The 25,460-nt window shown below is 42.3% G+C and overlaps 1 protein-coding gene across 2 annotated transcripts in view; it reads left to right on the top strand.

Moving 5' to 3' along the window:
- Nucleotides 1-25,460, top strand: part of LOC139556432 (disheveled-associated activator of morphogenesis 1-like) — a 122,363-nt gene that overhangs the window by 14,727 nt on the left and 82,176 nt on the right. The gene's annotated exons all lie outside the window — the stretch shown is intronic.

Raw genomic sequence — 25,460 nt, forward strand, 5'->3', positions numbered from 1 at the left:
AAGCTGAACACCACCAAAATGAACTTATTCGGTCCCTCGCATGTCTCTCCCAAAGATTATCTATTTCCTCAGCAAACTGACTGGCTCATGAATGATGTCATTACTGGTTAAAGAGAGAGCGCATATTTTTATAAAAGAAGCTACTTCTATGCAGTTGTTGATCAGTATCATAAAATAAGTCTCAAATGGAACTGGATTTTCTTTTATCTGTAGCCCCATGAAATCAGCTAAAACAAGCTTTGACCCAATGGATGCACTCCTATTGAATATGCATTCACCAGTATTGTGGATAGGCCTAGGCTACATCTTGATTTACTGTTTATCAATAGATTTACCATTCAAATAAAGCATTACAATTATGTAGTTTGCTACTCGAAACTCAAAAGATGCCCAACTATTGAACAGAGCAGTAGCTGAGTTTCTGTCTGGACCAAGTGCCATTTGGTGACTTTGGCTAAAATGCCTGGTATCGAAGTCAAAATTCTGGAATCGTGACAACACTAGTAGATGGCCTTGCGGCGACACCCCAATTGTAAAGACACTCAGGTAGCATTACTCTCTGAGTGAGTGCTCTATCCATACACACAGAGTGGTGAGAGCACATGTCCCAAAAGAAATGCGTCGCATGGTCGTTTTTAGGTATTTTGGAAGCCATTCAGCCCTGTCGTGTTGAAATGTGAGTTTATTTATTTATTTTTACAATGTTTTAGGATCTCATAGTGAGTGGTAAGGCTGGGCGATATGGCCTCATAACTAGATTTTTCATCTCAAATATATATTTAAGTTCTCTAAATAAGCTTTGCTGCACAATTTTAAAGGTCAAAACTCTGCATGTGAAATTATACCTAGGCTAAATAGAACCCTTCCACAACCATAAGATCCACTAATAATTTAAATTATATTATCAATATAGTTTTACCTGCTTTTTGCAATAATCACTGATCTGGCTTTCAAGTCGGTCTATAACATTATTTTTTATAAAAATATATATATATTTTTTACATCCCTTTTTCTCCCCAATTTCATCGTATCCAATTGGTAGTTACAGTCTTGTCTCAACGCTGCAACTCCCGTACGGACTCGGGAGAGGCGAAGGTCGAGAGCCGTGCGTCCTCCGAAACACGACTCAAACACGACGCTGCTTCTTGACACAATGCCCGCTTAACCCGGAAGCCAGCCACACCAATTCAGCGTGCATGTAAACAAGTACATCCCTGCTGGCCAAACCCTCCCCTAACCCGAACGACGCTTGGCCAATTGTGCGCCACCCCATGGGTCTCCCGGTCGCGGCCGGCCACGACAGAGCCTGGACTCGAACCAGGATCTCTTGGCTCACTGATGCAGTGCCTTAGACCACTGCGCCACTCGGGAGGCAACATTTTTTGTTACAAATCTGACCAGAACAATTCACATCCACTAATGATAAAGAAGCACAAGCCCACATGCTAGTGAGTAGCGGGCTAATCTTTATATTTAAAGTCTGTCCATTTTAGATATATGTGCTTGCTAACAAGGTAGAACAGTTTAACTGTTATGAATACACCCTCCTGTCAGTCTCCAACTGTTTGAACAACAGCCTGTTCACTTTGTTAAGATTATTGGAATCAAGTGGCCTACCTGATGATGCTTATTTCTCAGAATGAGAACGATTAATCCGTAAATAGCACACTTCTCCAGCGTGCCAGTGGCCATCGAAGGTGAGCATTTGCCCACTGAAGTCAGTTACGATGCCATAATTATTCAGTTGTGTAAACTCTTCGTTTCATCAGCTGTCCGGGTGGCTGTTTTCAAACGATCCCGCTGGTGAAGAAGCCGGATGTTGAGGTCCTGGGCTTGCGTCATTACACGTGGTCTGCGGTTGTGAGGTCAGTTGGACATATTGCCAAATTCTCTGAAACGACATTGGAGACAACTTGTGGTAGAGAAATTAACATTCAATTCTCTGACAACAGCTCAGCTGGACATTCCTGCAGTCAGCTTGCCAATTGCACGCTCCCTGAATACTTGAGACATCTGTAGCCTTGTGTTGTGTAACAAAACTGCACATTTTATAGTGGCCTTTTACTGCCCCCAGCATAAGGTGCACCTGTGTAATGATCATGCTGTTTAATCAGCTTCTTGATATGCAACACCTGTCAGGTGGATGGAATATCTTGGCAAAGGAGAAATGCTCACTAACAGGGAAGTAAACAGATTCGTCCATAAAATCTGAGAGATATGTTTTTGTGCATATGGAACATTTCTAGGATCTTTCAGCTCATGAAACATGGGACCAACACTTTACATGTTGCATTTACAGTTGAAGTCGGAAGTTTACATACACCTTAGCCAAATACATTTAAACTCAGTTTTTCACAATTCCTGACATTTAATCCTATTAAAAATGCCCTGTCTTAGGTCAGTTAGGATCACCACTTTATTTTAAGAATGTGAAATGTCAGAATAATAGTAGAGATAATGATTTATTTCAGCTTTTATTTCTTTCATCACATTCCCAGTGGGTCAGAAGTTTACATACGCTCAATCAGTATTTGGTAGCATTCGGGTAGCCTTCCACAAGCTTCCCACAATAGGTTGGGTGAATTTTGGCCCATTCCTCCTGACAGAGCTGGTGTAACTGAGTCAGGTTTGTAGGTCTCCTTGCTCGCACATGCTTTTTCAGTTCTGCCCACACATTTTCTATAGAATTGAGGTCAGGGCTTTGTGATGGCCACTCCAATACCTTGACTTTGATGTCCTTAAGCCTATTTGCCACAACTTTGGAAGTATGCTTGGGGTCATTGTCCATTTGGAAGACCCATTTGTGACCAAGCTTTAACTTTCTGACTGATGTCTTGATGTTGCTTCAATATATCCACATCATTTTCTTACCTCACGATGCCATCTATTTTGTGAAGTGCCCCAGTCCCTCTTGCAGCAGAGCACCCCCACAACATGATGCTTGCCATCCCCGTGCTTCACAGTTGGGATGGTGTTCTTCGGCTTGCGAGCCTCCCCCTTTTTCCTCCAAACATAAAAATGGTCATTATGGCCAAACATTTATATTTTTGTTTCATCAGACCAGAGGACATTTCTCCAAAAAGTACGATCTCTGCAGTTACAAACCATAGTCTGGCTTTTCTATGGCGGTTTTGGAGCAGTGGCTTCCTGAGCGGCCTTTCAGGTTATGTTGATATAGGACTTGTTTAACTGTGGATATAAATACTTTTGTGCCTGTTTCCTTCAGCATCTTCACAAGGTCCTTTGCTGTTGTTCTGGGATTGATTTGCACTTTTAGCACCAGTACGTTCATCTCTAGGAGACAGAACGCATCTCCTTCCTGAGCGGTATGACGGCTGCATGGTCCCATGGTGTTTATACTTGCGTACTATTGTTTGTACAGATGAACGCGGTACCTTAAGGCATTTGGAAATTGCTCCCAAGGATGAACCAGACTTGTGGAGGTCCACAATTTTTTTTCCTGAGGTCTTGGCTGATTTCTTTTGATTTTCAACTTAGTCAACTTAGTGTATGTAAACTTCTGACCCACTTGAATTGTGATTCAAGTGAAGTGAAATAATCTGTCTGTAAACAATAGTTGGAAAAATTACTTGTGTCATGCAGAAAGTAGATGTCCTAACCGACTTGCCAAAACTATAGTTTGTTAATTAACAAGCAAAGAGGCACTGAGTTTGAAGGTAGGCCTTGAAATACATCCACAGGTACACCTCCAATTGACTCAAATGATGTCAATTAGCCTATCAGAAGCTTCTAAAGCCATGACATAATTTTCTGGAATTTTCCAAGCTGTTTAAAGGCACAGTCAACTTAGTGTATGTAAACTACTGACCCACTGGAATTGTGATACAGTGAATTATAAGTTAAATAATCTCTGTTAACGATTGTTGGAAAAATTACTTGTATCATGCACAAAGTAGATATTCTAACCGACTTGCCAAAACTATAGTTTGTTAACAAGAAATTTGGAGTGGTTGAAAAATGAGTTTTAATGACTCCAACCTAAGTGTATGTAAACTTCTGACTTCAAGTGTCTTTTTGTTCAGTGTACATTTTGAATGTGAAGTCTCAATGCATAGGGTGTGTGGTTTCCTCCTGGAAGCCATGACTTGTTAGGTTATCTCAGTCAGTACGAACGTGCCTGTCAGATTCCTTTTATCATTAGATTTTCCCATCGGAAGACCATCCCCTCTCTCAACAGCAAGAGATGTCTCGTGTTTTCCCACCATGCTTTTTTCTACTTTGCTTCCACACCCGTTTGTTCACCTTTTCTTTCGTTACCTGTGACAAGGCATTGTCTTGTTCGTCATTGTTTGCGACTGAGCAACATCTGACACAGGGAACTACGTGTGCAGAGCGTAACCTTCAAACAAGAAAGCAGACTCTTTGGGGTAAGAGGACAGAGAGTGTAAGGGTCATGGGGCCATTTGTTCCCCCTGGATTCCAAAAAGCCCTTCCTTGTTAAAAAAGGCTTTTCCCCCACATTTGAAGGATTTGATATCTTCACCATATGTCTGGTTTGATAGTCATTGGGTTTCTCTGAGCCATTTTCAGAAAAATGACGAGACAGGAGGCATCATCCAATTACCAAAAGTGCTTCAACAGCAACACAGATTGCCTTGGCTTGTCCTGAACTCTGCTGCTATCCAGGGCCCTGAAATGTACAGTATTCCAGTAGTTGTTGGTGCGAGGACTGATGCTGGAAAAGAGGCCCTTTTTTTTATTTGAAAACTTTGCTCTGTCGGGAAAGCACTAGATTTCATGTGTCTTCGGGGTAAAGGGAGCAACATGGCGGCAGGTTTGAACACTCATAAATCTTATTTCTGTCTACCGCTTCCTCTTATGGTGAAATAGAAAATGAAGGGATATTTATTTGCTCAGCACTTGAACCGATTGTCCCCACCAGCCCCCCTCTGATTGGTTTCCCATTTAAGATTCGAGGTGTTTTGAATTAAGTGGATTATGCAACCATTAAGTCCACATGTAGGCAAACCCAGGGATTATCTCAAAACTGATGTACCATGTGTATTTTTTGTCATTACCTGGCCTTCAGTTTTTGTCCATTCCCTATTCCTGGGTATTCAGCACCAGCGTAAAGATACTGTATGGACTCTGTCATGTCTTACAATAACCCTGAAAAAAATATAGTTTGCTCAACTTGTCTCCAGTTCAGGATTTGCTTGTGGTATTTTCTTAATTATTATCTAGAGTTGCTCAGTTGTTTACCTGTAATTTGTTTTCTGTCATTGGCACTGTTCTTTGGAAAATTTTGACATGCCATTCGATTTGAAGGAGGAATACTTTTAGCAAGTGTGGTCAATAGTACAAGAAAAAAGGATGTGGAACAGTAGCTACACTGACCAATCTGAGCTGCGTTCCCAGCGACCTGTGTACAGCTCTTGAAACGGGGCACAGAATGGCGTGCAGTTCAGAGCATTTTCTCCTTCACCCTGAAGCGGGAGATGAGCAGCCTCTCTTAAATCGGCAATATGCAACTTTTTGGGCGACCCGATAAAATTCACATAACAATGTGAGTTATAGATCTGTCATTGACAACAAGTCTAAGAAGCAGTAGAACTGTTCTATGTGCCCTATTCTTCCTGTTCTTAAGTTTCGTTTTCATGTCTTTCGGTTTTGTATACCAGCTTCAAACAGCTGAAAATACACTATTTTTGGTAAGGAAAAATATATTTCACAATGTTTTAGATGGTCCAATGATTTTCTAAACTTTAGTTGCTTATTTTATCACACAAACTGAAATTTAAGAAAACTATTAGAATTTTTGCAACCAGGAAATGGCAGAGTGATTTCTGCATAGTGCACCTTTTAAGCCTGTGACTGTATAGGACCCCCCCCCCCACCCTCTGATCATATCATGCTTAGACATGCTGATGTTCATGCTTGTGTGGCTTACTATGAACTTGAAGAGGGTGAAGTGAAAGGGCAAAAGGACAAGCTCTCATTGCTTTGTTTCCTCGCAACCTGTCATGTATGTCCCTTGCAACTCTTCTGCTTTTTAATGTTAGTAATGCCCTTTCTTGGTTAAACGCAAATAACACACCCAAAAGTCTTCACATACAGTGGGGAGAACAAGTATTTGATACACTGCCGATTTTGAAGGTTTTCCTACTTCCAAAGCATGTAGACGTCTGTAATTTTTATCATAGGTACACTTCAACTGTGAGAGACGGAATCTAAAACAAAAATCCAGAAAATCACATTGTATGATTTTTAAGTAATTAAATTGCATTTTATTGCGTGACATAAGTATTTGATCACCTACCAACCAGTAAGAATTCCGGCTCTCACAGACCTGTTAGTTTTTCTTTTAGAAGCCCTCCTGTTCTCCACTCATTACCTGTATTAACTGCACCTGTTTGAACTTGTTACCTGTATAAAAGACACCTGTACACACACTCAATCAAACAGACTCCAATCTCTCCACAATGGCCAAGACCAGAGAGCTGTGTAAGGACATCAGGGATAAAATTGTAGACCTGCACAAGGCTGGGATGGGCTACAGGACAATAGGCAAGCAGCTTGGTGAGAAGGCAACAACTGTTGGCGCAATTATTAGAAAATGGAAGATGTTCAAGATGACGGTCAATCACCCTCGGTCTGGGGCTCCATGCAAGATCTCACCTCGTGGGGCATCAATGATCATAAGGAAGGTGAGGGATCAGCCCAGAACTACACGGCAGGACCTGGTCAATGACCTGAAGAGAGCTGGGACCACAGTCTCAAAGAAAACCATTAGTAACACACTACGCTGTCATGGATTGAAATCCTGCAGCGCACGCAAGGTCCCCCTGCTCAAGCCATCGCATGTCCAGGCCCGTCTGAAGTTTGCCAATGACCATCTGGATGATCCAGAGGAGGAATGGGAGAAGGTCATGTGGTCTGATGAGACAAAAATAGAGCTTTTTGGTCTAAACTCCACTCGCCGTGTTTGGAGGAAGAAGAAGGTTGAGTACAACCCCAAGAACACCCTCCCAACCGTGAAGCATGGAGGTGGAAACATAATTCTTTGGGGATGCTTTTCTGCAAAGGGGACAGGACGACTGCACCGTATTGAGGGGAGGATGGATGGGGCCATGTATCGCGAGATCTTGGCCAAAAACCTCCTTCCCTCAGTAAGAGCATTGAAGATGGGTCGTGGCTGGGTCTTCCAGCATGACAACGACCCGAAACACACAGCCAGGGCAACTAAGGAGTGGCTCCGTAAGAAGCATCTCAAGGTCCTGGAGTGGCCTAGCCAGTCTCCAGACCTGAACCCAATAGAAAATCTTTGGAGGGAGCCGAAAGTCCGTATTGCCCAGCGACAGCCCCGAAACCTGAAGGATCTGGAGAAGGTCTGTATGGAGGAGTGGGCCAAAATCCCTGCTGCAGTGTGTGCAAACCTGGTCAAGAACTACAGGAAACGTATGATCTCTGTAATTGCAAACTAAGGTTTCTGTACCAAATATTAAGTTCTGCTTTGCTGATGTATCAAATACTTATGTCATGCAATAAAATGCAAATTAATTACTTAAAAATCATACAATGTGATTTTCTGGATTTTTGTTTTAGATTCCTTCTCTCACAGTTGAAGTGCACCTATGATAAAAATTACAGACCTCTACATGCTTTGTAAGTAGGAAAACCTTCAAAATCGGCAGTGTATCAAATACTTGTTCTCCCCACTGTATTCCCAAGTGAAGTAACCCTTGTAGCTGCACTCTACTTTATACTACTATAAATATACTGGAGATGCAGAAATGGGTGACCTATGTAATGGTTTTTTGGGCCACTGAAATTCTTAGATGTGTCCTTGAGTCAAAGGCACAGGATGTTCTAGTTCTGGTGTAACTGTGCCACCCGCTCTGGTTTCACTTCAGTGGAGGAGCTTCAAGGACCTGCAAAAACACATACAAATATCACACTGTTTTAGTTCTTTGAATAGGGAAAATAGTTTGGTAGTCTTTTTAAATGTTAAGCGGCTTTAATGTAGGCCACGTCCCAGGAATGTAGTTAAGCAGTTTCACAATTAATCCAAAATACTTTATGGACTGTAGCCTACTTCCTAAAGGGTTAAATGTATGCCAGATTTTATCTATGACTCTGCCATTTTTATAAAGAATTGTATTTAATCAAGAGAAAGATTTTGACTTGAATCGGGCATCCCTGTTGAGTGCTCAAATATGCAGATTTGGAAACAATGCCGTTTCCGTGTGTAAACTGTCTGTAAAGCTCATCTCATATTTGACTGGGCTTCCCGAACAGGTTAATGTAAAATTAAATGTTTATATGTTTAAGTGACAACTGGAATGCAGAGGGCCTTCGCTAGAGAGATCAGGGTGACTCCAACAGTCTAGCAATGTAGCGCTATTGACACAACCATTCAATTTTAGGGTTATAAGCACAAACAAATATTTTATTGAAATTCCCCTTTTAAGAGGGTTGCAGCAACTCCCTCTCCACTGCAGTCTGTGTCAAACGATGGCCTGTTTTAAGTGTCACTTTGTCCCCAAGCGACAGTTGCTCTGCCAGAGAGAAGCCAGAAGCGGAACCAAGGCCTAGATTACCATGGTAATGAACAAATAATTCACAAATGAACAGCTTGCAGAGCCCTGGCGATGAGGAGAGGGCGTGCACCACTAACACCCAGCGCAAACAAAGAGTAGTGGGGGTCAGCTGGCTCCAGTGAAGCCGTGACAAGACCATGGGGATGATAAGGGGCTTGGTGTATGCATTTCATAACTAGGAAGACCCTTCGAAGTCTGTCTCCAGGTCACACAATTGTAGCTAAAGGATGGAGTGCAGATATTGGCTGTCTGCAGAAGGCCTTGGGTAGGATGCTATGGAATTTAGACTGTATTCAGGTTAAACTGGGATTACATGGAAAGAGATGCTTTCATGGTGCCAGAACTTTCAGTTGATCTGGGCTGCGTCAGCGATATTTCATACTACTTCTCAGATTATCAGACTGTTAGGTTTCCTAGCCTTTCCTACAACTAGTCTGAGGGCATTTAGCCTTTACTCCATTTGTTTTTTGTCATGTTATTTAGAGAAGAAGAACCAACAATTGACACGTGCTGTCCATTCTGACGAGTGTTTCCTTAGAAACCAAACACAATGGTAGTCTCCAGCAGGTCAGGGAATTGGTTGAGGCGAGCAGACTGTTGTCAGCAGGGGATTGTCTGTAACTGTTTGGAGGAGCATTACCTGCTTTGCACTGCTGTCAAGCAAAATGGTGACCTACCTTGCAGACAACAAACTCTTGTTCTGATATGTTGTTGAGCCTGAGTGAGCTTCTATAACTGAATGAGGACAATGGTCGAGTCGCAATACCCGTACTTGCGTTCTAAATAGTACCTCTTTTGGGTATGCAAAAAAGCGTTTTAATGTACTGAATGTGAAATTTCAAACATTTTGTATGCTTTAAATGCCAGGATGTCATTTTGGCTTTTCATCTAGTATAATTTACTGCACACTTTTGAGGTAGAGAATCGTCTTTCGAGACTCACGTGCGTTTGACAATAGCTGATAAGCAGCTGACGGGACGCGCTGTACCAAAATGAACAAAGGTGGGAATCAACAGAATTGAGCATAAGATGACACATTCGCAGTAGGATGATCCTAGTATGCTGATATTTGTTGCTTAGTGTATTTGTTTTTACTAAACAGTATGTTCTAAATTAGTACACAGTATTGAATTGAATTTATTTTGGGTAACCGACATATACAACAAAATGTACAATGTGGACCCAGAGGATATCACTTGAAAGTAGAGGTCGACCGATTTATGATTTTTCAACGCCGATACCGGAAATTACCTCCAGCAGGCCACAAATGTGCATGTGTCAGCATGAGGATCTCATCTCGGTACCTAATGGCAGTCAGGCTACCTCTGGCGAGCACATGGAGGGCTGTGCGGCCCCACAAAGAAATGCCACCCCACATCATGACTGACCCACCGCCAAACCGGTCATGCTGGAGGATGTTGCAGGCAGCAGAACGTTCTCCACGGCGTCTCCAGACTCTGTCACGTCTGTCACATGTGCTCATGTGCTCAGTGTGAACCTGCTTTCATCTGTGAAGAGCACAGGGCACCAGTGGCGAATTTGCCAATCTTGGTGTTCTCTGGCAAATGCCAAACGTCCTGCACGGTGTTGGGCTGTAAGCACAACCCCCACCTGTGGATGTCGGGCCCTCATACCACCCTCATGGAGTCTGTTTCTGACCGTTTGAGCAGACACATGCACATTTGTGGCCTGCTGGAGGTCATTTTGCAGGGCTCTGGCAGTGCTCCTCCTTGCACAAAGGCGGAGGTAGCGGTCCTGCTGCTGGGTTGTTGCCCTCCTACGGCCTCCTCCACTGGCCTGTCTCCTGGTAGCGCCTCCATGCTCTGGACACTACGCTGACAGACACAGCAAACCTTCTTGCCACAGCTCGCATTGATGTGCCATCCTGGATGAGCTGCACTACCTGAGCCACTTGTGTGGGTTGTAGACTCCGTCTCATGCTACCACTAGAGTGAGAGCACCGCCAGCATTCAAAAGTGACCAAAACATCAGCCAGGAAGCATAGGAACTGAGAAGTGGTCTGTGGTCACCACTTGCAGAATCACTCCTTTATTGGGGGTGTCTTGCTAATTGCCTATAATTTCCACCTTTTGTCTATTCCATTTGCACAACAGCATGTGAAATTTATTGTCAATCAGTGTTGCTTCCTAAGTGGACAGTTTGATTTCACAGAAGTGTGATTGACTTGGAGTTACATTGTGTTGTTTAAGTGTTCCCTTTATTTTTTTGAGCAGTGTATATATTATAGGAATTATGACACGTCGACTATTTCTCTCTATACCATTTGTATTTCATATACCTTTGACTATTCAATGTTCTTATAGACACTTTAGTATTGCCAGCCTAATCTCGGGAGTTGATAGGCTTGAAGTCATAAACAGTGCTGTGACGCAAGCGTTGCTAAGAGCTGCTGGCAAACGCAGTAAAGTTTGAATGAATGCTTACGAGCCTGCTGCTGCCTACCACTGCTCAGTCAGACTGCTCTATCAAATCATAGACTTAATTATAATATAATAAACACAGAAATACGAGCCGTTGGTCATTAATATGGTCAAATCCGGAAACTAAATCAAATCAAATCAAATTTTATTAGTCACATACACATGGTTAGCAGATGTTAATGCGAGTGTAGCGAAATGCTTGTGCTTCTAGTTCCGACAATGCAGTAATAACCAACAAGTAATCTAACCTAACAATTCCACAACTACTACCTTATACACACACAAGTGTAAAGGGATAAAGAATATGTACATAAAGATATATGAATGAGTGGTGGTACAGAACGGCATAGGCAAGATGCAGTAGATGGTATAGAGTACGGTATATACATATGAGATGAGTACTGTAGGGTATGTAAACATAAAGTGGCATAGTTTAAAGTGGCTAGTGGTACATGTATTACATAAAGATGGCAAGATGCAGTAGATGATATAGAGTACAGTATATACATATGAGATGGGTAATGTAGGGTATGTAAACATTATATTAAGTGGCATTGTTTAAAGTGGCTAGTGGTACATTTTTACATAATTTCCATCAATTCCCATTTTTAAAGTGGCTGGAGTTGAGTCAGTATGTTGGCAGCGGCCGCTAAATGTTAGTGGTGGCTGTTTAACAGTCTGATGGCCTTGAGATAGAAGCTGTTTTTCAGTCTCTCGGTCCCTGCTTTGATGCACCTGTACTGACCTCGCCTTCTGGATGATAGCGGGGTGAACAGGCAGTGGCTTGGGTGGTTGTTGTCCTTGATGATCTTTATGGCCTTCCTGTGACATCGGGTGGTGTAGGTGTCCTGGAGGGCAGGTAGTTTGCCCCCGGTGATGCGTTCTGCAGACCTCACTACCCTCTGGAGAGCCTTACGGTTGTGGGCGGAGCAGTTGCCGTACCAGGCGGTGATACAGCCCGACAGGATGCTCTCGATTGTGCATCTGTAGAAGTTTGTGAGTGCTTTTGGTGACAAGCCGAATTTCTGCAGCCTCCTGAGGTTTCTATCATTTAGAAAACAAAACGTTTATTCTTTCAGTGAAATACGGAACCGTTCCGTATTTTATCAAATGGGCAGCAACCCTAAGTCTAAATATTGCTGTTACATTGCACAACCTTCAATTTTATGTCATAATTATGTAAAATTCTGGCAAATTAGTTCGCAACGAACCAGACGGCCCTAACTGTTGCATATACCCTGACTCTGTGTGCAATGAACGCAAGAGAGGTGACACAATTTCCCTAGTTAATATTGCCTGCTAACATGAATTTCTTAACTAAATATGCAGGTTTAAAAAAATATATACTTCTGTGTATTGTTTTTAAAGGCATTGATGTTTATGGTTAGGTACACATTGGTGCAACGACAGTGCTTTTTTTGCGAATGTGCTTGTTAAATCATCCCCCGGATGTTGGGTACTATATTTAATATTATATGAATCCAATCAATTAAAATTGGCAATATGGGTGCAATCAATGAACTTAAACAATGAAATTATAGTTAAACAAAATAATGATACAGGAATTCTTATCTTGTTTGTTCTGAAATTGTTTCTAACTGCAGAAACCATCTGAGATGGTGGGTGTCAAAGCATGCTGAAATGACCCGATAAACAGCTTGATTAAATAGTACCCGCAAAACACCAGTCTCAATGTCAACAGTGGAGAGGCGACTCCGGGATGCTGGCCTTCTAGGCAGAGTTGCAAAGAAAAAGCAATATCTCAGACTGGCCAATAAAAATAAAAGATTTAGATGGGCAAAAGAACACAGACAATGGACAGCATCCCGGAGTCGCCTCTTCACTGTTGACATTGAGACTGGTGTTTTGCGGGTACTATTTAATCAAGCTGCCAGTTCAGGAGTTGTGAGGCGTCTGTTTCTCAAACTAGACACACTTATTGTACTTGTCCTCTGGCTCAGTTGTGTACCGGGGCCTCCCAGTCCTCTTTCTATTCTGGTTAGAGACAGTTTGTGCTGTTCTGTGAAGGGAGTAGTACACAGCGTTGTACGAGATCTTCAGTTTCTTGGCAATTTCTCACATGGAATAGCCTTCATTTCTCAGAACAAGAATAGGCTGATGAGTTTCAGAAGAAAGTACTTTGTTTCTGGCCATTTTGAGCCTGTAATCGAACCCACAAATGCTGTTGCTCCAGATACTCAACTAGTCGAAAGAAGGGCAGTTTTATTGCTTCTTTAAATCAGCACAACAGTTTTCAGCTGTGCTAACATAATTGCAAATGGGATTTCTAATGATCAATTAGCCTTTTTAAAATGATACATTTGGATTAGCTAACACAACGTGCCATTGAAACACAGGAGTGATGGTTGCTGAAAAATTTAGATATTCCGTTAAAAGATCAGCTGTTTCCAGCTACAATAGTCATTCACAACATTAACAATGTCTACACTGTGTTTCTGATCAAGTTGATGTTATTTTAATGGACAAAAAAAAATTTTTTTTTTAAAAACAAGTACATTTCTAAGTGACCCCAAACTTTTGAACGGTAGTGTATGTGTTTTTTTTTCACCCTGTCCCCTCACCCGCTTTAACCTTTCAACTACAATCGTGCCAGACGTGTTGTTAAAACAGAGGCACAACGTGAGGCGTCTGTCCTCTGGTGCAGGACATGTTTGTTTGTGTGTGTGACATTCTGACCAAACCGGACGCGCACACATTTGATTTTGTCCCCCCACACCAGAAGCGATCAGGACACGCAGGTTGAAATATCAAAACAAACTGTGAACCAATTATATTAATTTTGGGACAGGTCAAAAAGCATTTAACATTTATGGCAATTTAGCTAGCTAGCTTGCTGTTGCTAGCTAATTTGTCCTGGTATATAAACATTGGGTTGTTATTTTACCTGAAATGCACAAGTTCCTCAACTCCGACAATTAATCCACAGATAAAACGGTAAACTGAATTAGTTTCTCGTCATCTTTCCTCCATCCTTAAGGCTTCTTTTTCTTCTTTGGACTTTATATGGCGGTTGGCAACCAACTTTACAGCATTACCACATCCTACCGGAGTGTGGACCTTAGTTCATTTTCCAATCACCCACGTGGGTATATACTGCTAAAAACCAATGAGGAGATGGGAGAGGCCGGACATGCAGCGCGTTGAGCGTCACAAATAGAACCAATTTCTATTTTAGCACCTTGCTACGCAGATGCCCGCGAGCAGTGTGGGTGCCAGGATTGAATAACATGTATGTGTTCATGTTTTTTGCAATGCTCGTGCACTCGACGCGAGTGGTGAGCTCAGCATGTTAGAGTAGGAATTGTAACACAGAGAGCATTTGCATGATGGTATTAAGTGGTCAAGCCAAGAGGCCATCGAGACAGCATCAACCAGTGGTCACTCTACGTCAGTGAGCTTTTACACCCAGAAACTTGTTTTATCATCACATGACATGTATACAGCCATATTGTTTTAGCCTCCTAAAGTACAATTTTGATAGCCCATGTCTGGCTAGTCAAAAAAGGAGTCATGCCATTAGATCAGTTTTCTACTATGGCCAATAGTTGATTATATACTGGGTGTGTTCAAGCCCTGAATGCTGATTGGCTGACAGCTGAGGTATATCAGACCGTATACCACGGGTATAACAAAACCATTTATTTTTACTACTCTAATTACTTTGGTAACCAGTTTATAATAGCAATAAGGCACCTCTGGGGTTTGTGATATATGGCCAATATACCACGGCTAAGGGCTGTATCAAGTACTCCGCATTGCGTTGTGCTTAAGAACAGCCCTTAGCCGTGGTATATTGGCCATATACCACACCTGCTCGGCCTTATTGCTTAATATCTCTCAGAATATGCATAGGCCAAAATTCCCATTTTTAATTCTTAATTGAGATCTGGCTGAGGATCAAGTACATGTTATGATAGTCTCTTTGTCTGCCCTCTCTCATTCTCTCCACGAATCAGCAATGGTTGCTTGAGCTCTTCATAGCATTGAGGCACATCTGGGGGGGATCAACAAGTTAGGCCCTAAACCAGAACTGTTAACCCCCAAATTCCATAAATCCAGTGCAAGCACGTTCCCCAACAGCTGCAGCCCTTTGCCTTGCTCTTTCCTTTCTCCCATTAAAAGTTTGGAATTCCTTAATGCACAACACGCACAACACATCAAGCAAAGCTCCCATGGAAGGACGTCTCTTTTGAAACTTAATGTGCGAGCCAGACAGACACTAAGTATGTTTTGTGTGGTTGATGTACCTTGCCAGCTTAGAATTGGTTCATTGATTTGATTTTAATTTCATCCTTTATTTAGCCAGGTAAGTCATTGAGAACAAATTCAATAACAACCTTGTTAATTATTTAGATTAAGCAGTTCAACTGGAAAGTATTTCACGTCCCAATATCGGATAGCAGAATTCAGATTTTGCTAAGGCTGTCCTCTGAGTTGGAGAGGACAATCAGGAAAGCCTAAAACCTTTTGAGGTGGCCACCAATGCAAATAGACCGGGATCCTCTGAAAGTTAAACACACAAGCTCCCTCCCCTCTCTTCTACTCATATTTCCCACTCGCAATCTCTCCCTCTTTCCCATTCTCACTTTATCTTTCTTTTGAAGTTCAAAAGACAGCTGCATGGAATAAAATGCTATTTTGACCACGAACAGGAGGAGCAGTTGCTTTTCTCTCCTTTTATTTTGGATCCCAGATTTAAAAAGCAGTTCTCTTTGCCTTGGCTAGATAGCGGGCCTTTTTTTCACAGCTCCAGTTGTTCAGTGGCATTCAGGGTATATTACAGGACACAATGCGTGGCAAGGCCCCTCGTGGGGTGTCCGGAGTGATGCAAGGCGGCAATTACAAGGCCCCACCCCTCTTAACGCAACCCTCTCTACGCCAAGCTTTTAATTTGTGATCACGATGGTCCCAAATTAGGGGGGCTGCATTGATGGAATTTGTGGGTACGGCCCATCCCTGAATTCACCACTCCTTTTGGTTTGGAATGGGACAACTGGGCTTTTATGTAGAACCCCCACACATGATGCACACCCCCACATAGTTTAGTGGTTAGGTGTACTTGCTTCAGAGGCAGGGCACATATCAGACTTTACTCAATGGAACTTTATCCCCCTGCCGGATCATTAGTTGCCCCTCACACTATAGAGCAGAAGCCCAGAGAGAGTCTGGTCCGCTCTCCATGGAACCGGACCTGTGTGTTATTCCAGCTGCAGTCGGACCTTTTTAGAGGCGGCATCCCAGAACAAGATAACTCCTTGTGTTATCCATTGGTTCAACACATGCCCTTTGCTTTAGGTACATCGGTTACATAACTATATTGCTACTAGCACAACTAGAATGGTGATGAACAAAGGAAAACAATGTAGGCTGCTTGAGTTTGGGGTCAATTACATGTTAGTTCCAATAGAAGACCCTACATTATGGACATTTGTTAATTAGAAAGGTATTCTGTGTTGGACACATTTTGATGAATATAAGTACGTTCCTTGGAGAATATCTGTATCCTGCTGTAAATGATGTAACCTCTGCTCTAGACTAGAATGCTGCTAGCTGCGGCTTAATGCAGAGCTCATCCCTCTGCATTGTGACTAGTGTTGGCCTGACGAGATTGTTGTTTCTTCAAATAAACAAATGTGAAGACCAGCCTTACTGTTGGTTCCATCTTATTTCTACAAATGCTCAATACACCATAAAAACAAAGGGTTTGTGCTATGCCATGTCCATCTCTTTCTGACTCTTGCTTCTCTTTTAGTATCCTAATACTTGTTAATTAAATGATACTTATCCCACCAGACATGCCACCAGGGGTCTTTTCACAGTCCCCAAATCCAAAACAAATTCAAGAACGCACACAGTATTATATAAGCCCTTATTGCATGGAACTTCCTTCCATCTCATATTGCTCAAATAAACAGCAAACCTGGTTTGAAAAACCAGATAAAGTAACACCTCACGGCACAATGCCTCTCCCCTATTTGACCTAGATAGTTTGTGTGTATGCATTGATATCTAGGCTATGTGTGCCTTTTTAAAAATGTATGTAGTACTGTCCTTCAGCTGTTCTTGTCTATTGATGTTCTGTATTATGTTTCATGTTTTGTGTGGACCCCAGGAAGAGTAGCTGCTGCTTTTGCAACAGCTAATGGGTATCCTAATAAAATACCAAAGAAGTATTCAGACCACTTGACCTTTTCCACATTTTGTTACGTTACAGCCGTACTCTAAAATGTATTAAATAAAACAAATTCCTCATCAATCTACACACAATACCCCCTAATAACAAAGCAAAAACAAGTTACAAAAAATATGTGCACATTTATAAAGAAACAACATAACATTTGCATAAGCATTCAGACCCTCTTCAGTACTTTGTTGAAGCACCTTTGGCAGCGATTACAGCCTCGAATCTTCTTGGATATGACGCTACAAGCTGGGCACACTGGTATTTGGGGAGTTTCTACCATTCTTCTCTGCAGATCCTCTCAAGCTGTCAGGTTGGATGGGGAGCATCACTGCACAGCTATTTCCAGGTCTCTCCAGAGATGTTCGATCAGGTTCAAGTCCGGGCTCTGGCTGGGCCCCTCAAGGACATTCAGAGACTTGTCCCTAAGTCATTCCTGCATTTTCTTGGCTGTGTGCTTAGGGTCGTTGTCCTGTTGGAAGGTGAACTTTCACCACAGTCTGCGGTCCTGAGCGCTCTGGAGCAGGTTTTCATCAAGGAGCTCTCTGTACTTTGCTCCGTTCATATTTCCCTCGATCCTGACTAGTCTCCCAGTCCCTGCCGCTGAAAAACATCCCCGCAGCATGATGCTGCCACCACCATGCTTCACCGTAGGGATGGTGCCAGGTTTCCTCCAGACATGACGCTTGGAATTCAGGCCAAAGAGTTCAACCTTGGCTTCATCAGATCAGAGAATCCAATTCTTCCTGGTCAGAGTCCTTTAGGTGCCTTTTGGCAAACTCCAAGCGGGCTATTGTGTGACTTTTTACTGAGTGGCTTCCATCTGGCCAGAGATGGTTGTCCTTCTGGAAGGTTCTCCCATCTCCATAGAGGAACTCTAGAGCGCTGTCAGAGTGACCATCAGAATCTTGGTCACCTCCCTGACCAAGACCCTTCTCCTCCGATTGCTCAGTTTGGCCAGACAGCCAGCTCTAGGAAGAGTCTTGGTGGTTCCAAACTTCATCCATTTAAGAATGATGGAGGCCACTGTGTTCTTGGGGACCTTCAACGCTGCAGAAATGTTTTGGTACCCTTCCCCACATCTGTACCTCAACACAATTCTGTCTCTTCTCTACAGACAATTCCTTTGACCTCATGGCTTGATTTTTGCTCTTACATCCACTGTCAACTGTGGGACCTTTTTATATAGACAGGTGTATGCCTTTCCAAATCATGTCCAATCAATTGAATTTGCGACAGGTGGACTTCAAGTTGTGGAAACATCTGAAGGATGATCAATGGAAACAGGATGCACATGAGCTCAATTTCGAGTCACGTTACAAAGGGTCTCAATACTTATTTAAATAAGGAATTTCTAAAAACCTGGTTTTGCTTAGTCATTATTTGGTATTGTGTGTAGATTGAGGGAAACAAAACATTAAAGCCAACAAATAAAAAAACATTGCTGCCCGCAGGTAGAAAATATCAGAATTAAAAATAAATATCCTATAAATCACATTGGCTACCCATGGCCTGTCTGCAAGGAACTTGAAACATGGTATTAACTTGGTCCAGCCCTGAAGCTCGTGCTCGCAAAGTTGCATAAAATATTCTGGGCCCGCAGTTTCATGCGCCAGTGAGCTCTGGACAGACATACAAAGCTGCAGGCTATTTGCACAAGAGATAAGAAGTAATCCGGTAGTCCTATTTTATGATGTTTCCACCAGATCAGAGAATGACTTTTATCTTTTTTTCTTCTTTTTTTTCTTTCATGCGGAGTGGTTATCAAAAGGGAGAGAGCTGTAAAGATTTTTCAGATAAGCTACGTTGAGGAACACCTCAAGTCCTCAACTGGCAACTTCATTAAATACTACCCGCAAAACACCAGTCTCAATGTCAACAGTGAAGATGCGACTTTGGGATGCCGGTCTTCTAATTTTGTTCCGGCCCCTCTCAAGGAAAAAATCGTCCCGCGGCTGAATCTAGTTGATGATCTCTGATCTGTGGCAAGACCTGATGTTACGTCCGTCGTTGAATGAATGAGACCAGCGTGGAGAGTGTTAATGATATTTATTACTGAAACACCGACAAAACAACAAAAAATAAACAAACGTAAAGTTCTGCAGGGCTAAACAGCTACTGTGCAAAAAAACAAGATCCCACAAACTAGGGTGGAAAACAGGCTGCCTAAGTATGATTCCCAATCAGAGACAATGATAGACAGCTGCCTCTGATTGGGAACCATACCCGGCTAACAAAGAAATAGATAACTAGAATGCCCACCCAAATCACACCCTGACCTAACCAATACCCGGCTAACAAAGAAATAGATAACTAGAATGCCCACCCAAATCACACCCTGACCTAACCAAATAGAGAAATAAAAAGGCTCTCAGGTCAGGGCGTGACACCTGAAAATGGTTGTCTGGCAATGATTAACAACCAATTTCATAGCTTGAAGAATTTGTCTTTTTGTCCCGCAGGTTCAGATGTACCTGTGCAGGTGTTGTTACATGTGGTCTGCCACTGCGAGTACGATCAGCTGTCAGTCCTGTCTCCCTGTAGTGCTGTCTTAGGCGTCTCACAGTATGGTCATTGCAATTTATTGCCCTGGCCACATCTGCAGTCCTCCTTCCTCCTTGCAGCATACCTAAGGCACATTCACGCAGATGAGCAGGGATCCTGGGCATCTTTCTTTTGGTGTTTTTCAGAGTCAGTAGAAAGGCCTCTTTAGTGTCCTAAGTTTTCATAACTGTGACCTTAATTGCCTACCTTCTGTAAGCTGTTAGTGTCTTAATGACCATTCCACAGGTGCTTGTTCATTAATTGTTTATGGTTCATTGACAAGCATGGGGAACAGTGTTTAAACCCTTTACAATGAAGATCTGTGAAGTTATTTGGATTTTTACAAATTATCTTTGAAAGACAGGGTCCTGAAAAAGGGACATTTCTTTTTTTGCTGAGTTTATATGGAAAAGCACTCAACAGGAGCGCTATTTCGTGTTTTCCCACTAATTGTATTTTGGCAAATATTTGATAATGATGTTTTATTGGCTGCTTCTTACAGGACTTTCATTTTCTGTTAAAATGAATTACCATAATCTAAGTTTCTGTAATTCTGAACACCGTAGGTGGGCGTCCTAATGGGTTATGCACCCAATTCATATGTGTCCGGTAAATTTCTCAAATGGCCGGTAAATTTAAATCTTCACATTGTCTGGCGCAACAGTTTTCTCCGTAGCCCACACCTTTTCAACATTCAAAATAATACATTTGATTCGTCGACTGTCATAGTGATGGAGGTTTGTTTGATTTCCAGTTTAAGACTAAGGTTTCTTTAAATCATTGATGAGAAAAGTATGTTCCGCCCCATTGGGTATCTCACCGCACCCTCATGCCATGTTTTGAAATATGCAGATATACGGATTGAAAGTAAACTTACATTGTAAAACTTCTGACGACCAACTTTTGGACTATGTAGCACTCCCAGTAGATATGAATTATTGAGTCCTTTTTATTTTTACACTTAAGATATGACTCTGTGCTGTATAATTGTCTCTTGTATTATACATAAGGTTATACTGGATTAAGCGTACATGTTGTTAACTGTAATTTCATTAATTATGTTACTACACATGTTTTAACACTCCCTCCATCTTGTAGTGATATTAGTATTTCTCTTATTCATAAATAACTGGCTAGGTAGCAAACGTCATAACTTTTAGAGGCTACTAACTAGCTAACAGTAGTGTCCGCCAATATCGGCGATATAATGGCACCGTTCGCTAATTTAAGTAATGTTATCTAGCGCACTACAACGTCAACATAGATTAAAAGGGAATACAATGACTTGTTTGGTTACAAGGCCCTATCAAACTAGCTAACTGTGTATCTTATGAGGGGGGTATATTTTTTTTAATTTTACCGTTATTTTACCAGGTAAGTTGACTGAGAACACGTTCTCATTTGCAGCAACGACCTGGGGAATAGTTACAGGGGAGAGGAGGGGGATGAATGAGCCAATTGTACACTGGGGATTATTAGGTGACCATGATGGTTGAGGGCCAGATTGGGAATTTAGCCAGGACACCGGGGTTAACACCCCTACTCTTACGATAAGTGCCATGGGATCTTTAATGACCTCAGAGAGTCAGGACACCCGTTTAACGTCCCATCCGAAAGACAGCACCCTACACAGAGCAGTGTCCCCAATCACTGCCCTGGGGCATTGGGATCTTTGTTTAGACCAGAGGAAAGAGTGCCTCCTACTGGCCCTCCAACACCACTTCCAGCAGCATCTGGTCTCCCATCCAGGGACTGACCAGGACCAACCCTGCTTAGCTTCAGAAGCAAGCCAGCAGTGGTATGCAGGGTGGTATGCTGCTGGCAATATATCTTATGAAATAGTTAGCTAGCTAGCAATCAATGTTTAAACGTTACTTAGCTAACATTAGCTAGCTAGAAACAAATAGAATGATCTGCAGAAAAAGGCAAACAAGGTCTGTCAGCTAACTGACCCCCTTTGGTCTGTTTTAACTAACGTTAGCGGTCACTGCCCAGCGACCGTTTCAACAAACAAAGCAACTTTTTACCTTCAATAATTCTTACCTTAACATAATAGCTATTTCAGTTTGGACATTTAACACTGGTGTAGTAATCCAATCTCTTACGACGATATTCAAACGTTATGGTATAATGGCGTCCAACAAACAAACGTTAGAGGTGCATGCCGCTACCAACTTTACTGGAGTGTGTCATCAATAACCTCTTACAGACTAAATGAATAAAGAAACAAACATAAACCTCCCACCTAATCTTGTACTGCTTAGAAAATAACTTCTAACAAACCCTCATCCAACATCAATCTTTTCCCCTCTTCCACATACTGGTACTTACAACAATATATCAACACATGCTTCACCGTTTCATCAACCATACACTCCATACACATTCTTGCCAACCAGATGAAATGATGAGTTCATTGTTAATGTCCTAGGCGCAACCAAGCAAACACCACCTCATTGCAGGTTTAAACTTATTTTTTTATTTTCTAGTGTTTTTCTTGAATTTTCTTAATCAGTTTGTTTTGTGCATTACTACACACACCCGGGTAGAACTTTTGAATACTAATTGCTGGGTACTTACCGTCCACCTGACCTCCCCAAATTCCCTGAGACGGCAGAACAATGGACTAGCTTCTTTGGCGAGGTGCCGAGCTTCTTGGGAGTCCTACCGGAGAGTAGGAAGTGAAGACACCGACAGAGAGGCATATGTGGCAGGGTTTTAGTCCTCCATTACCAAGCATACTACCCGCCAATGTTCAATCATTAATGAACAAATTTGATGAACTCAGAGCGAGGATCTCCTACCAGAGGGACATCAGATCCTGCAACATACTCTGTTTTTCTGAGACTTGGCTTTCAGATGGATTATATACAACCAGCGGGTTTTAGTTGTTTGAGCGGAAAGGAAGCGGGCTCTCTCTGGCAAATGTGGTGGGCTCTACAACACGGTGCGACACGGGAAACGTACAGGAACTTGCGAGTTTCTGCTCCGCCAACTTGAAATACTTATTCATAAAATGTCTTCCTATTCACCTTCCGAGAGAGTACACAGGGATTATTGCCATGGCTGTGTACATTCCGCCTCAAGCGTACTCCCGTTCCTCCACCGACATACTCAACCATCTCCAATTTGCGTACCACCCTGACAGATCCACGGAAGACGCACACGCCATGACCTGAAGCAGGTCACGTTCTGTGAGCTTGTGTGGCCTACCACTTTGCGGCCTAGCCGTTGTTGCTCAGATGTTTCCACTACACAATAACCGCACTTACAGTTGACCGGGGCAGCTCTAGGAGGGCAGAAATTTGACGAACTAACTTGTTGGAAAGGTGGCATCCTATGACGGTGCCACGTTGAATGTCACTGAGCTCTTTAGTAAGGCCATTCTACTGCCAATGTTTGTCTATAGAGATTACATGGTTGTGTGCTTGATTTTATACACCTATCAGCAACGGGTGTGGCTGAAATAGCCGAATTCACTAATTTGGAGGGGTGTCCACATACTTTGTATATATTGTTGAGTTGCTCTCTTTTTATGACAGGGTATGTAGGAAATTGTATTATTAAATTTTTTTCTCTATTGATGCCAAGTGTCAAACAACACTTTTTAGTTTATCATATTTTTGGGGGGTAGGAGCAGGCTCACAAAGCTTGTTTTGCGACTCACAGCTGTCCCAAACTGTTTTTTATAAAGTTGACTGGGTAATGAAGAAAAGTGCAGAAAATAGGTTGGTTGTATAGGCACATGTACAGTCCCCACCATATGTATTTGAACAGTGAAACCTAAAATGTTAATTTTGGCTCTATCCATACCGCTGGAATTGTGCTTATGGTAAATGTGCTTCTACACCGGCATTGCTTGCTGTTTGAGGTTTTAGGCTGGGTTTCTGTACAGCACTTTGAGATATCAGCTGATGTAAGAAGAGCTATATAAATACATTTGATTTGATAATAGTTTTCTTTGCCATTTTGTTCTGTTCTTAAGAGGGAGACATTTTTGGTCCCAGGGTCACTTTTTGACATGCCAAAAGCATGTTTACGCTTAATTAAAACGACAACCTGTCTACAGAAGGAACCTCTGTAGAGGAAGGGTTCAGCTAGCGTGTGTGTGTGTGTGTGTGTGTGTGTGTGTGTGTGTAATGAACCCATATACACTACCGGTCAAAAGTTTTAGAACACCTACGACAAGTTTTACATGTCTTAAGATTTTATGGCACATTTTGGTCCATGTTGGTACTTTCAAGGGTTTTTCTTTATTTTTACTATTTTTTACATTGTAGAATAATAGTGACTACATCAAAACTATGAAGTAACACATGTGGAATCATGTAGTAAGTAAACATGTGTTGAACAAATCCAAATATATTTTATATTTGAGATTCTTCAAAGTAGCTACCCTTTGCCTTGATGACAGCTTTGCACACTCTTGGCATTCTCTCAACCAGCTTCACTTGGAATGCTTTAACAACAGTCTTGAAGGAGTTCCGACATATGCTGAGCACTCATTGGCTGCTTGTCCTTCACTCTGCTGTCTGACACTGCTGTCTCATCCAAAACCATCTCAATTTGGTTGAGGTCGGGGGATTGTGGAGGCCAGGTCATCTGATGCAGCATTCCATCACTCTCCTTGGTCAAATAACCCTTACACAGCCTGGAGGTAAGCCTGGAGGCCTGGAGGTTTTTCAACTGTTCTGTTGAAAAACAAATGATAGTCGCACTAAACCCAAACCAAATGGGATGGCATATCGCTGCAGAATACTGTGGTAGCCTTGCTGGTTAAGTGTGGCTTGAATTCTAAATAAATCACAGACAGTGTCACCAGCAAAGCACCCCCACACCACCTCTTCTGTGCTTTACGGTGGGAAATATACAAGCATAGATCCTCCGTTCACCCATACCGCGTCTCACAAAGACACAGCGGTTGGAACCAAAAAATCTCCAATTTGGACTCCAGACCAAAGGACAAATTTCCACCGGTCTAATGTCCATTGCTCGTGTTTCTTAGCCCAAGCAAGTCTCATCTTCATGGTGGTTTCTTTGCAGAAATTTTAACATGAAGGCCTGATTCACACCGTCTCCTCTGAACAGTTGATGTTGAGATGTGTCTTACTTGAACTCTGTGAAGCATTTATTTGGGCTGCAATTTCCGAGGCTGGTAACTGTAATGAACGTATCTTATGCAGCAGAGGTAACTCTGGGTCTTCCATTCCTGTGGCGGTCCTCATAAGAGCCCGTTTCATCATAGCGCTTGATGGTTTTTGCAACTGCACTTGAAGAAACTTTCAAAGTTCTTGACATTTTCCGTATTGACTGACCTTCATATCTTAAACTAATGATGGGCTGTCATTTCTCTTTGCTTATTTGAGCTGTTCTTCCCTTGGTCTTTTACCAAATAGGGCTATCTTCTGTATAGCCCCCCCCCCCCCCCCCCCCCCCAACCTTGTCACAACACAACTGATTGGCTCAAACACATTAATTTGTGGAATTTCTTTCCTTAACTTTTTAGGAAGGCACACCTAATTGAAATGCATTCCAGGTGACTACCTCATGAAGCTGGTTGAGAGAATGCCAAGAGTGTGCAAAGCTGTCATCAAGGCGAAGGGTGGCTACTTTGAAGATTCTCAAATATAAGATATATTTGGATTTGTGTGACACATTTTTGGTTATTCCATATGTTATTTCATGGTTTTTATGTCTTCACTATTATTCTAC

This window comes from Salvelinus alpinus, chromosome 27 (genome assembly GCF_045679555.1).
Source record: "Salvelinus alpinus chromosome 27, SLU_Salpinus.1, whole genome shotgun sequence".
Taxonomy (NCBI): domain Eukaryota; kingdom Metazoa; phylum Chordata; class Actinopteri; order Salmoniformes; family Salmonidae; genus Salvelinus; species Salvelinus alpinus.